The 13,916-nt window shown below is 37.8% G+C and overlaps 1 protein-coding gene across 1 annotated transcript in view; it reads right to left on the bottom strand.

Moving 5' to 3' along the window:
* Window positions 1–13,916, bottom strand: part of TMCC1 (transmembrane and coiled-coil domain family 1) — a 258,047-nt gene that overhangs the window by 226,706 nt on the left and 17,425 nt on the right. The window lies entirely within an intron of this gene.

Genomic DNA, 13,916 nt, shown 5'->3' with positions numbered 1-13,916 from the left:
CCTCCACACTGCCATATACCAAAAAAACATATATACTATTTTGTTTTTCATTTTATTAGCAGACACTAGACTAAAAATACTAATGTTTGGGCAAATAAACAGTGACATCAATGGCAAACCTAAATTTATTTTACTTTTTAAAGGGCAAGTCTGTCATCTGATTTTAGGACTACAGGAAAGAAAAGCCTAACTACTAAAACACTGGAAAAGAAACAGCTATTTTCGCAAAGTAAGAGAAAAAGGCAATTGTTATTTTAGGATACTTGAAAGAAAAATGCAAATTCTCTAGGTACAGAAAGAAATTAAGCAAACTTTAAATAAAATCAGATTAGAAATTTGACAATCATAATACTACATTTCTTCAGTATACTTACATTCATTGTCAAAACAAGACATACTTAAAACATGGGGAAAATATATGAAAATTCTGAAAAGTGTGGCAACTGGCCAAATTTTTCTAAACCTACCTTAACAATTTAAAAAAAGAACAACAGCTTAAATAGGATTCCTCTGAACCTGAACTATATTGCACATGGTACCATTTAGGGATAGGATATACATGACTGGAAAAACGATCAGTCATTCTATGAAGCTCCCACTCCATCCTCTTTAGGTAGGTGCCAAGAAATCTACTTGTTGATAAATACCTAGTCCCAACCTAGTGTGAGTAGAAAATCTAAGGTAACTCTACCTGCGTAAAGAAAGAACATATGGCCAAGCAAATAACTGAAGCCACAGAGGATGGGTGATTTCACAACACTTCCCAATTCAGCCTTATCTGGTGACTGTGTTTGCCAGTTTTCAAGACACTGATTTCAAAGCCATACCAAAACTAAATTTTTAAAACTAAGACTAAGGATGAACCAAGTCACTAAATTGGTGTTAGAAGGGATTCTAATGATTTTAAAGATGAGAAATGAGATTCTAATTAGTCACACAGGTAGCTGGTAGCAAAGGCTAGAACCAAGGCTTCTAACTTCTAGAAGAGCAACAGATATCCATTCAGCGCCTCATATGTGCAAAGAACTCTGCTAGGCACTGTGTTAGACCATTGCCTACTCTTATATATCAAGATACTTCCCATAAATGTTCAAAAACATTTAAAACATTGATATAAGGCTTACATTCTAAGGAAATTTCTGTATTAGAACAAGACAGTATCCACATCTCTAACAAGCGTGTTAAAATAAGCAGGCAGAGAAAAAAACTTCAAAGTAGGAAAGAATTTGGAATTCCAAACCACTTACCCTTCCTGTCCTGGCCATGAAAATTCACACGTTGTTGTTTACCATTAAAAAGACTAAGACCATCGGGGCCAGCCCTGTGGCATAGTGGTTAAGTTAGGCATGTTCCGCTTCAGCGGCCTGGGTTCGCAGGTTTGGATCCTGGGCATGGACCTACACCATTCATCAGCCATGCTGAGGTGGTGACCCACATACAAAATAAAGGAGGACTGGCACAGATGCTGGCTCAGGGCTAATCTTCCTCAAGCAAAAAAAAGAGGAAGATTGGCAACAGATGTTAGCTCAGGAGCAAATCTTCCTCACCAAAAAGTAAATAAAGATTCAGACTATCAAAAGATACTGTTACCACACAAAAATGGGGTTCTCCTACCTGATGTGCATAAACAAGCCAATTAATTATGGCATCAGCTTTTGGGAAAAGAAATCGGCTTTATTCCGCAAAATCAATTTGCAGGGAGACAGGGGCGTGTGCCCTCAGATATTTCTCCTTGATTCAGGATTTGGGGCGAAATTTAAGAAGTTAGGGAGAACAGGCTGGCACGCAATAACTGGTAGGACAGTTTTGATTAGTGGGCTTCATGCATTTATGGTAAGGATCTAAATATTTATGATAAGGTTCTAAACATTAACGGTATGGTGGGGAAGGAATTTTAACACTGGATCTTCCTGAATGACAGACCCCTCGCTTCTGATACAGTCTGATTTTTAAGTTCTGATCACATCTCGGTCCTTTGGTTCCATGACGAGGAAAATCCTTGGTTCCATGGTCATCTCAGGTCAAGATTTCTTCTTCTGTGCATGCTCTGGCTACGTGACTTTGCCAATTTTCTGAAAGATAATTGCTTAATCACTCTGTTGATAAGAGATGGGGGGGTGTCTGAACTGGGTCTAAATGGGACCATGGTTATAATATCTCTACCCAAATTTCATGACTCAATAGTTTAAGAAAAATGAGCCTTATTCCTGTCAGAAAAATGATCTGTTTTTGTCACATCACACTAAAGAATTAGCTCTGTCACAGGATTAGAGTATCGCCATCTGAGGACAAAAGTCTAGGCAGAAAAAGAAACGATATTTGACAAAGAAATTTGATAAAGACCCCTTAGGAATATAGAATTTAGCTGTTTCAATGGCACCTTTCATCTAAGGGCCTCAAAACAAATGTTATTTACATTATGAAGAATCAAAGCAGTGGCAGCACAGCCCAATAGAGAAACATATCAATGATCTAGAGGGAATTCAATACTGATGTTCTGAAACTCAGCCCTCTGCTCTAAAAACAAGATCTAGTTTTACATAATAGTGTGGTATGATAAGAAATATATATTTGGTCTTTGCCCCTAGTTCCTGGCACAGAGCTCCTAAAACTCTTGGAATTTCCTGAGTGATGGGAATGTCTTTTGTTAGTCATAACAAGTCCCTTTCAATCACATCTGAGTTTATGCTAATGAGGTGACTCTTGGTGGGCAGCTTCAGGATGGGAGCTGGTTGCCAGAGGAATCAACCATGTGATTGGAGAGTTGGAACCTTCAGGCCCTGCCCAAACCTGGGGAAGGGAGAGAGGCTGGAGACTGAGTTAATCACCAATGCCAATGATTTAACCAGTCAATCCTAGGTAATGGAACCTCCACAAAAACCCCTAAACAACAGGGGAGAGCTTCCGGATGGCCGAACGCATGGAGGTACTGGGAGGGTAAGGGAATGGAAGAGGGCATAGAAGCTCCCCGTATCTTGCCCTACACATCTCTCCCATTTTGGCTGTTTCTGAGTTGCATCCTTTATAATAAACCTACGTTAGTAAAGCGTCTTTCCCAAGTTCTGTGAGCCATCAGAGTGAATCAGTGAACCTGAGGAGGCGGTCGTGGGAACTCCCGAATTTATAGCAAAGTTGGTTAGAAGTACAGGTGGCACAGGACTTGAAACTGGTGTCTACAGTGGGGACAGTCTTGTGGAACTGAGCCCTTTAATTTGTAGGATCCGACATTAATTCCAGATAGATAGTGTCAGAAGTGAATTGTTGGACATTCAGTTGGTGTCACAGAATTGGATAATTGGTTGTGGTGTGGGAAAACCCAGACAAAAGTGGTTAATTCCTAGTCTATACTTGTAAAGCTTGAAGATACAAATGGATTTGTTCATATAATCTCCTAGCTTACCTTGCTACACATGTATAAATAGATAACCCAAAATGTAAGCAATGTTGTTAGATTAGTTGCTACTACTAATAATTAGCATTAATTTTATGCCATCTTTGTGCCAGGCATTAAGCTTAGGATAAATTATTTCTACTGTACGCAACTCTGAAAGGTAGGCAGTGCCCCCAATAGCAGATGAGAAAACTAAATCCCATCGTTAAATTTCCCACTGCAGACAGCAAGTGGCAGAGCTGAGGACTAAACCTAGTTTTAACACACAAATCCCTGCTGCCTTCTACATTATAGCAACCTTTACTTTTTATTATGTAGTGTAAAATTATAAACTCTCTAACAAGCCTTGAGGATAACATGTCCCAAATTATTCCCTGAAAGACTAGTCTTAAGAGATACTCTGCTGAAAAACTAATAATAAAACAAAAATGAAATTCCATGTACAGATCTAATATTCTACTTTTCTACTTTATACCATTATTCAAGATCTAGATCCACATAGCTTGGCAAAAGCAAAACTTACAATCCCATATAATCACACTGTGCTTTTATAACAAAATAAATACGCAAACTGAATTTAAAAGATTAACAAACTGGGAAAAGATATTTGCAACAGATATAGTAATAGACTGATTTCATTACATAAATGACTCCTACAAATTCGTAAGAGAAAAAAAACAATTAATCAATGAAAACAGAACCACAGTCTAACATGAACAGCAAGTTCACAGAAAAGACCAATGATTTTCATATAGACAAAAAGATCTTCAACCTTACTCATAAAGAACAATGTCAATTAAACCTATAATATGATACTATTTTTTTCCTATCAGAGTGGCAAAGATCAAAATGTTTGATAACGCATCTAATTTGTAAGGAGTGTGAGAAAACAAGCACTCATAGAATGCTGATGGGAATGTAAATTGATTCCACCTTTTTAGAACACAATTTGGAAATATCTATAAAAAATTTAATTACACCTACCTTTTCTTTGGAACATGAATATTCACTGCAGTATTATTTGTAATAGTAAAAGTGCTAGACACTGTTAGTTGTCAACGCAACAGCCATTTCTCCCTTCTTCATCATTAATCAGAACTCATATTTTGTTCAAGGTGATAATCTGCCCAACTCTAAGAGACGAGTCATGATTGGTGAAGCCAACTATGGCTATCACGTTCTCTTTGCTAGATAATCACTTTCTCAGACACGCTTGGGGTCAGGGCCAGCAAATACGACCCTCATTGAAATGTAAGGAGATGTCACATACAGAGGTGCTACTCAAACCACAATTTGCTGACCCACAGCATCAACATCACATGGGAGCTCATCAGAAATACAAATTCTCAGACTCCACTCTCAACCTAACGGATTTCAGAATCTCTGTTGGTGGAACCCAGGAATTTGTCTTTTAACAAGCTCCCTAGGTGAGTCTTACACACACTAAAGTTCATGAAGCACTGTTTAGGAGATTTCTGAGAATTATTTTCTCCCCATTTAAAATGACAGAGCCTTTCCAGTAGAAAAATATTTGGCCCTCAATTTCCTATCTTTGAATGCAGTTAGCTATGCTGCTTAGAGCTGAGGGAGCCATCCCACAACCATGAGGCTACATGGGGAAACTGAAAAGCCAATATACTGAGGATAATAGAGTTAGGAAGGGAAAAATCTAGGTCCTAAATACTACCAAGCTACTGAACTAGCCCTGAACCACCTATCTCCTTGCTTCTGTTTATTCTTTTTTTGTGTGTGTGAGGAAGATCAGCCCTGAGCTAACATCCATGCCAATCTTCCTCTTTTTTTGCTGAGGAAGACCGGCCCTGAGCTAACATCCGTGCTGATCTTCCTCCACTTTATGCGAGCCGCCGCCACAGCATGGCCTGACAAGGGGTGCGTCGGTGCGCGCCCAGGATCTGAACCCGGGCCGCCAGCAGCGGAGCACACACACTTAACCAGTACGGCACAGGGCCGGCCCCTCCTTGCTTCTGTTTATATGAGACAATTTAAAGTACTATTTAAGTCACTGTTAGATATTCTATTACTGTCATTTACAACTTAATGTATCCTAAGTGATACACTTTATGTTCATCTATGGAAACTAATGGAGCTTAAATTCCAGTGGAAATAAAGTAGCAGACTGCGGCCAAGACTTCTTAGCAATCTCAGATTAGTACTGGTTGTCTTAATTCTGTGTGGGCATATGGGAAATCCAAAGAAATAAAATGATGGTAAATACATAACATGAAACACTATGCAGCTGTGTCAAAAAATACCACAAGTTTATAAGTAGTGATATTTTTCAGGAGAAAAAAGGTGTGGAACTGTTTGAACAGTAGACCTCCATGTGACTTTTTAAAAGGTAGGATATAAACAAATACACATACACACATATGCTTGTAAAATATCTCTGGAAGGATACACAAAAAACTGGTAAAAATGGTTGTTTCCAAGAAAAAGAACTGGGGGCTGGGCATCAGAGATTAAAGGGAGGTTTTTTTTTTTCACTTCTGAATCGTTTCAACATTTGTCTATCCCTATTCAAAAAATGTTTGAAATAAAAAATAAAAATTGCTTTTAGACTTACATTATGCAAAAGAGAATTTGAAAGGTGGGTCAAAGCTAACGTTTCTAGAAAATCCTTAAAAATTACCGTTTGACTACTAGCACCTGGCATAGTGCCTTCTTTGCCTATAATTGATGCTCAAATGTCTGCGACTTTAATTGCTATGGGATCAATCCCATATGCTGCCACTTACGAAATCTAAGAATCTAAAAAGAAAAATATAAACTTCACATATTTGAACCTCTCTCTTCACAATAAAGTTGGTCAGATAATTGCTCAACTGTGTTTTCTATATTCCCCACAATATTTGAGCACTGTCCTAATTATCAGAAAGGTAAGTTCAGCCCACAATAGGCCTCTTTGGATCTTCCATATACCCACACAACATTAAGACACCAGTAGTCTGAGACTACTAACAAGTTTTGGCCCCAATCTGCTACTTCCTTTCCACCATACACTCCATTCAGGCAGAAACTTTTATCCACTGTATCTCCAGCACCTACAATAGAACCAAACATATATGAAAGTATTTGATAAATATTTTTAAATAAACAAATGAAGAAAAGAGGTCTTCCATAAATGCCAAGACTAAGTTATATCTAACCATAACCTATCTACTTTGGTTATTTGCACTAGCTCTTCTGGCTGAGGAAGATACATAGACTGGATACCTCTAGCAAAGAACAGATAGAAGTGTGAGGAGGTTCTCACAAGCCCCTTTGACAGCCCACATATTAGTATTTACAGTGTCTTTCAGCCCTATAACCTAGGAAAGAAGAGCAGCTGTTCCTAGCCAATCCTCACATTTCTTCTTTTTCATAATAACTGCTAAGGATGATTAAAAAACCCTGAAAGCATGAGACAAAAATTCGGTGGTTCATAAGAATCAGTGGTTTAGAATACCCTAAAGATCTCAAAGTACACTTCCAGTATTATTTTAAATGAACAATTAACCAAGCCAGTTGCTAATAATACTACTTAAACACCTTAAATCTTCTCCTATCAAGGACATTTATCTAGATTTACAGATTTTTACCCAAGTGTCCAACCTCATCAGGGTTTAGGAATGTTCTGCTGTTGGAAAGGCAACATCTCCAATCAGACTTTTACCCTCACTGCCCCACTGAAACTATTCTTATCAAGGTTACCAATAACTTCCACATTGCTAAATCAAATAGTTAATTCTCAGCCCTCATCTTAATTGTAGTATTTCACACAGTTGATCATTCCCTACTCCTTGAAACATGTTCCTCATTTGGCTTCAGGATCCATTCTCACCTGGTTTTCTTCCTACCTCTCTGGTTGGTGTTACTAAGTCTCCTTTGATTGTCCTTCCTCATCTCCCTGACCTCTAAAGACCTCTCAACTTTGGTCTACCCCAGATGTTAAGTTCTTCAACCTCTTTTTACTTCTATCTCTACTGACTTCCTTAGTGATCTCATCCAGCCTCCTGGCTTTAAATACAGTCTATTTATTAACAACACCTAGAGGTACACCTCCAGCAGATTTTCTCTCCTAAATTCCAGATTCATAAACCCAACTACCTACTCAATATCTCTTCTAAGTCTAATAGGCTTCTATAATGTACGTCCAAAACTGAGCTCCTGTTCTTCCCCTCCAAACTTGTTCATCTTTCAGTCTTCCCCATCTCAATAAATGGCAAAGATATCCTTCCAGGGACTCAGAGCAAAAACCTTGGAGTCGTCTCAACTCCTTCCTTTCTTTCACAGCACATATCTATCAGCAAAACCAGCTGACTCAACTTGAAAAATATATCCAGAATCAGACTATGTGTCACCATATTCACTACTACCCCCAGTGTAAACTGTCATCATCTCTCACTTGGATTACAGCAATAGCCTCCTAACTGGTATTCCTGCTTTTGCCCTTGCCCAACCCACTACCAGTTTATTACCAACACAGCAGCCAGAAGAGCGATAGTTGCCAGAAGAGATAATGATTATGATAATGTCAAAACGGAAATCAGATCATGTCATACCACTGTCCAAAACCCTCCAAAGACTTCCTATTTCACTCAACATAAAAGCTCAAGTACTACAAATGACCAACAGGACCAGCAGCAACTGGGAGCCTAATAGAAATGGGCCCCACCTCAGACCTACAAAATTAGAATCTAAATTTTAACAAGAACACCCTAGGAAATTCATGTGCACATTAAAGTTTGAAAAGTACTTCCATAAGGCACCACAAGATAAGCACCCACTCTCCCCAACCCTTGCCATTCCTCCAGCAAGCTTCTGCCTCAGGACCTTTGTACTTGCCATTGGCTATGCCTGGAATGCTCTTCTCTTATACATCAGCATGGCTTGCTCTCTCACCTCTTTTAAGCCTTTATTCAAATGTCACCTTCTCTGTGAAGCTGTCTATGACCACTCAATCCCTCCCCTAAATATGCCCTATTCCTCTTTCCTACTTTTACTTTTCTCATTAGAACTTGTCATCATAGGTTTAAAAACTGCATTTTTACTTATTTACCTTGTTTATTCTATCTCCTCATATAACATATAAAATAAGCTCTATGAAGGCAGAGATTTTTGTCAGTTTTCTTCCCCATTGCCCAGAACACAGTAAGAATTCAATAAATTTAACCAAAGAGGTGAAAGACCTGTACACTGAAAACTATAAAACATTGTTGAAAGAAACTGAATAAGACACAAAGAAATGGAAATATATTCCATGGTCATGGATTGGAAGAATTAACATAGTTAAAATGTCCATACTTCCTAAAGCAATTTACAGATTCAATGCAATCCCAATCAGAACTCCAATGACATTTTTCACAGAAACAGAACAAAGAATCCTAAAGTTTACATGGAACAACAAAAGTTCCCAAATAGCCCAAGGAATCCTGAGAAAAAAGAACAAAGCTGGAGACATCACAATCCCTGACTTCAAAATATACTACAAAGCTATAGTAATCACAATAGCATGGTCTTGGCACAAAAACAGACACAGAGATCAATGGAACAGAAGTGAAAGCCCAGAAATAAAACCACATGTCTATGGACTGCTAATGTTCAACAAAGGAGCCAAGAACATAAAATGGAGAAAGGAAAGTCTCTTCAATAAATGGTGTTGGGAAAAGTGGACAGCCACATGCAAAGGAATGAAAGTACACCATTATCTTACATGATACACAAAAATTAACTCAAAATGGATTAAAGACTTGAGTGTAAGACCTGAAACCATAAAACTCCTAGAAGAAAACGCAGGCAGTCACTCTTTGGCATCAGTCTCAGCAGTATCCTTTCGAATACCATATCTACTCAGGCAAAAGAAAAGAAAAAATAAACAAATGGGACTACATCAAACTAAAAAGCTTCTACACAGCAAAGGAAACCATCAACAAAATGAAAAGAACCTACCAACTGGGAGAAGATATCTGTAAATCATATATCTGATAAGGGGTTAATATCCAAATATATAAAGAACTCATACAACTCAACAACAAAAAAAACAAACAACCCAATTAAAAAATGGGCAGAAGATCTGAACAGACATTTTCCCAAAGAAGATATATGGATGGCCTATGGGTACATGAAAAGATGTTCAACATCACTAATTATTAGGGAAACGCAAATCAAAACTACAATGAGATATCACCTCACACCCATCAGAATAGCTATTATTAAAAAGACAAGAAATAAGTGTTGGAGAGGATGTGGAGCAAAGGGAATCTTCGTACTGCTGGTAGGAATGTAAACTGGTGCAGCCACTATGGAAAAGAGTACAGAGATTTCTCCAAAAATTAGAACTACCTATGATCCAGCTATACCACTTCTGGGTATTTATCCAAAGAACACGAAAACACCAATTTGTAAAAATATACATCCATCCTTATGTTCACTGCAGCATTATTCACAATAGCCAAGACTTGGAACAATCTAAGTACTCATCAACAAATGAATGAATAAAGAAGATGTGGTGTATATATACAATGGAATACTACTCAGCCATAAAAAAGATGAGATCTTGCCATTTTCCACAACATGGATGGAACCTGGCATTCTGCTAAATGAAATAAGTCAGATGGAGAAAGCCAATTACCATATGATTTCACTCATACGTGGAAGACAAAAAACAACAACCAACAAACACAGACACAGAGAACAGATTGGTGGTTACCAGAAAGGAAGAGGGGAGGGAAGGAGGGCAAAAGGGATAAAAAGGCACATGTGTACAATGATGGATGACAATTAGACTTTGGGTGGTGAACACAATGTAGTCTTCACAGAAAAGGAAATATAATGATGTACACCTGAAATTTATATGTTATAAACCAATGTCACCTCAATAAAAATAAAGAAAATATTTTTTAAATGCATAAAACAATAAACAAATTCTCTTCAAAACATTATCCAATAGATCTTGCAAAATAGCTCCTTACCACACAAACTGACATTTTCTCAGCATCACATTCAACAAATCCACTTTTTAAAATATAATGAACTTACTTACTTACCATGTAATTAGGCACTGTATTATATGTGTACCATGTACCATATAATTACTTACCATGTAATTAGGCACTGTAAACACTACTGTTCATCCATGATTAAGTATGGAGCTTTAAAATCTGATTCATGACGGGGCTGTACCATCAAAAAGTTTGCAGAAATAAACACTGAGTCTTTAAGTGAAAAGAAGAGATATGCCTGTAGCTCTCCACAATGCAATAACAATCTTTTATATCAATAAAATAGTCTTCCACACAGATTTTCTCACCTGATCCTCAACAATCTCATGAGGTCTGTGTAAAGCAAGTAATAATATAAGCCCATTTTAGAGTGAGGAAACAAACATACTTGAACTCTCAAAGCATGGCAGTAATAATGTCAACACTGGGACTGAAGTCTCTTGATTTTTAGTTCAAAACTCTACATTAGGGCCGGCCCCGTGGCTTAGCGGTTAAGTGTACGCGCTCCACTGCTGGCGGCCCGGGGTTCGGATCCCGGGCACGCACCGACGCACCGCTTCTCCGGCCATGCTGAGGCCGTGTCCCACATACAGCAACTAGAAGGATGTGCAGCTATGACACACAACTATCTACTGGGGCTTTGGGGGGAAAAATAAATAAATAAAATTAAAAAAAAAAAAAAACTCTACATTATCATACTTCCTCTTGCAAATGATATTGAACCAGACTATAAAATCATATAGCCATATATTATGCTGAAGCTATTAAGCTTTCCCAAACCATCAAGTGTCTATAGAGAATGAGAACAAACAAACTCAGTTCATCAAAGTCACAGTCTCAACTTGAGGAATAAGAATTCAAATTGCCTCCTGTTATTTATAAGTCTAACCCAGAGTCCAATGACATTCAGGAAGAATATAAGAAATGAGCTGTTATATTGCACATAAAGAAAGTTCTTATTGGCTGTGGCAAGTGCAAGAAAAAAAGAGAATGGGAGAAAGAAAGATGGAACAAGTGAATGAATGAGAACCAGGTTCTACCAAGGAAAGAGTCAATGTTATATCATTATTTTGTACTGCTCTGGGTGTCAGAGTGATAGAATTTTGCAATGGAAGAAAAAAGACATACCTCCTCAAAATCCCAGCACAAGAGCTTTCCTTTCTTTGCATAGATGAGGATGAACAGTTGCAATCCAAAATTTTCCCCAGAAGTTATTTTTTAAAAAGACATAGAAATAGAAGATCCATATGAAAAAAGATCCAATCTGGGAGGATAGAGTCTGTCTTCTAAATCTTGTCATCAAGAGCAGCTGTTCACCAAAGTGTCAGCATCTGAAGAAAGAGCTAACTGTGGGTGTGTCTTCAGGAGAGAGTAATACCTGCTGGGACAGAGGAGCAAGAGAAGGAGAAAGAAATACTACTGAATGCAAATGACTGGCTGGCAAACAATTACCAGTTATCAGTCTGCAAAATGTTTCAAGCTGATGTTAGTCAACATTAAAAGAACACATGGAGGTGATAAATGTGGCCAAGCCCAGCTGGCACTGGGTGTTATCAATGACAGCAGCAATCAAAGGTACACTTCAGCATGTAATCCAGCTCTCTAATTAATAATAAATAAGCAGTACAGTAAACAAAATATAAAATCTATTTCATGTTTTTTATAGCAAGATAACGATCCTATCACACAACCAAACAAATATAGACAAATAATATTAGGTAGTCTGGCAAACAGACCAAGCACTCTGGTGCCTTATAAACAAATATTGTAGAACTACTCATGTAGATGTCTATGTCAGCAGAAAATATAGAATAATACTGCAAAAAAGTACATACATAGGTTTGGCAGAAAAACACAGTTAATGTGGAAACTGAGGAACATCAAAGTTAATTTGACACATAGAGTGGTTTTGTGCACCCTTGTTAGATATCTTACAGAATTAGGAATCTGTTGTACTTGGGTAGCAATTTAAGGCAGTATTTCTTTACACCTGCCACATCACTCCATTTCTATCAAGCTACAAATAATAGAATATACAGTAGGCTGAAATGAAATACACTGAATAGGATTAACAGCAGATAAGACAACGCAGAAGAAAAGATTAGTGAATGTAAAGGCATAACAATAGAAACTACCCAAAATGAAACCTGGAATACAAGAAGGCTGAGAAAAAAGAGCAGAGCATCAGTGAACTATGGGAAAAACCGAAAGAGTCTCATAATATATGCGTAATTGGAATCTTGGGGGGAGGGGGAGGATTTGAAGAAATAACATCCAAAATTTTCCAAATTTGCTGAAAACTATAAACCTACAGATTCAAGAAGCTCAACAAACACCAAGCACAAGAAACATGAAGAAAACTAAAACTCCACCAAGAAATAATCAGAAACAAATACTCAGAACCAGAGACAAGGAAAAAAATATTAAAAGCAGCCAGAGAAATACAGAATGGAAGGAAATATTTGCAAATCATATATAAATAATTAGTATCCAGAAGACAGAAAAAACACTTACAACTCAACAACCACAACAAATGAACAACCCAATACAAAAATGGGCAAAGAACTTGAAAAGACATTTGTCCAATGAAAATATATGAATAGTCAATTAGCACATGAAAGATGCTCAACATAACTAACTATTAAGGAAATGCAAATCAAAACCACAATGAGCTACCACCTCATAGTCAAAAGGATGGCTACTATCAAGAAAACCTAGAAAATAACAATGTTGGCAAAAATGTGGGAAATTGGAAACCTTATGCACTGTTGGTGGGAATATACAGCTGCTGTGGAAAACAGGATGACAGTTCCTCAAAATTTACACGTAGAATTACTATATGATCCAGCAATTCCACTTCTGGATATATACCCAAAAAAATTGAAAGCAGGATCTCAAAGAGATATCTGTACACCTATGTTCACAGCAGCATTATTCACAAAGGCTAAAACATGGAAACAACCTAAGAATCCATGAATAGATGAATGGATAAGGAAAATGTGGTATATATGTGCAAAGGAATATTATTCGGCCTTAAAAAGGAAGGAAATTCTGACATATGCTACAACATGGACGAACCTTGAAGACATTATGCTAAGTGAAATAAGTCAATCACAAAAAGACAAATATTGTATGAATCCACTTATATGAGGTACCTAAAGTAGTCAAAATCACAGAGATAGAAAGTAGAATGGTGGTTAAAGGGGCTAGTGGAAAGGGGGAATGAGGAGTTATTGTTTAATAGGTATAGTTTCATTTCTGCAAGATTAAAAGAGTTCTGGAGATAGATGGTAGCGATGGTCACGCAATGATATGAATGAACTTAATACCACTGAGCAGTACACTTAAAAATAGTTAAGATGGCAGAGCCAGCCCCGTGGCATAGCAGTTAAGTGTGCGCGCACCGCTGTTGGCGGCCCAGGTTCGGATTCCAGGCGCACAATGATGCACTGCTTGTCAGGCCATGCTGTGGCAGTGTCCCATATAAAGTGGAGGAAGGCAGGCACAGATGTCAGCCCAGGGCC

The sequence above is a fragment of the Ceratotherium simum genome, chromosome 5, assembly GCF_057802395.1.
Source record: "Ceratotherium simum simum isolate JZ-2026a chromosome 5, ASM5780239v1, whole genome shotgun sequence".
Lineage (NCBI taxonomy): Eukaryota > Metazoa > Chordata > Mammalia > Perissodactyla > Rhinocerotidae > Ceratotherium > Ceratotherium simum.
Note: the sequence above shows the minus strand (reverse complement) of the source record. Positions and strands in the feature narration are given on the sequence as shown.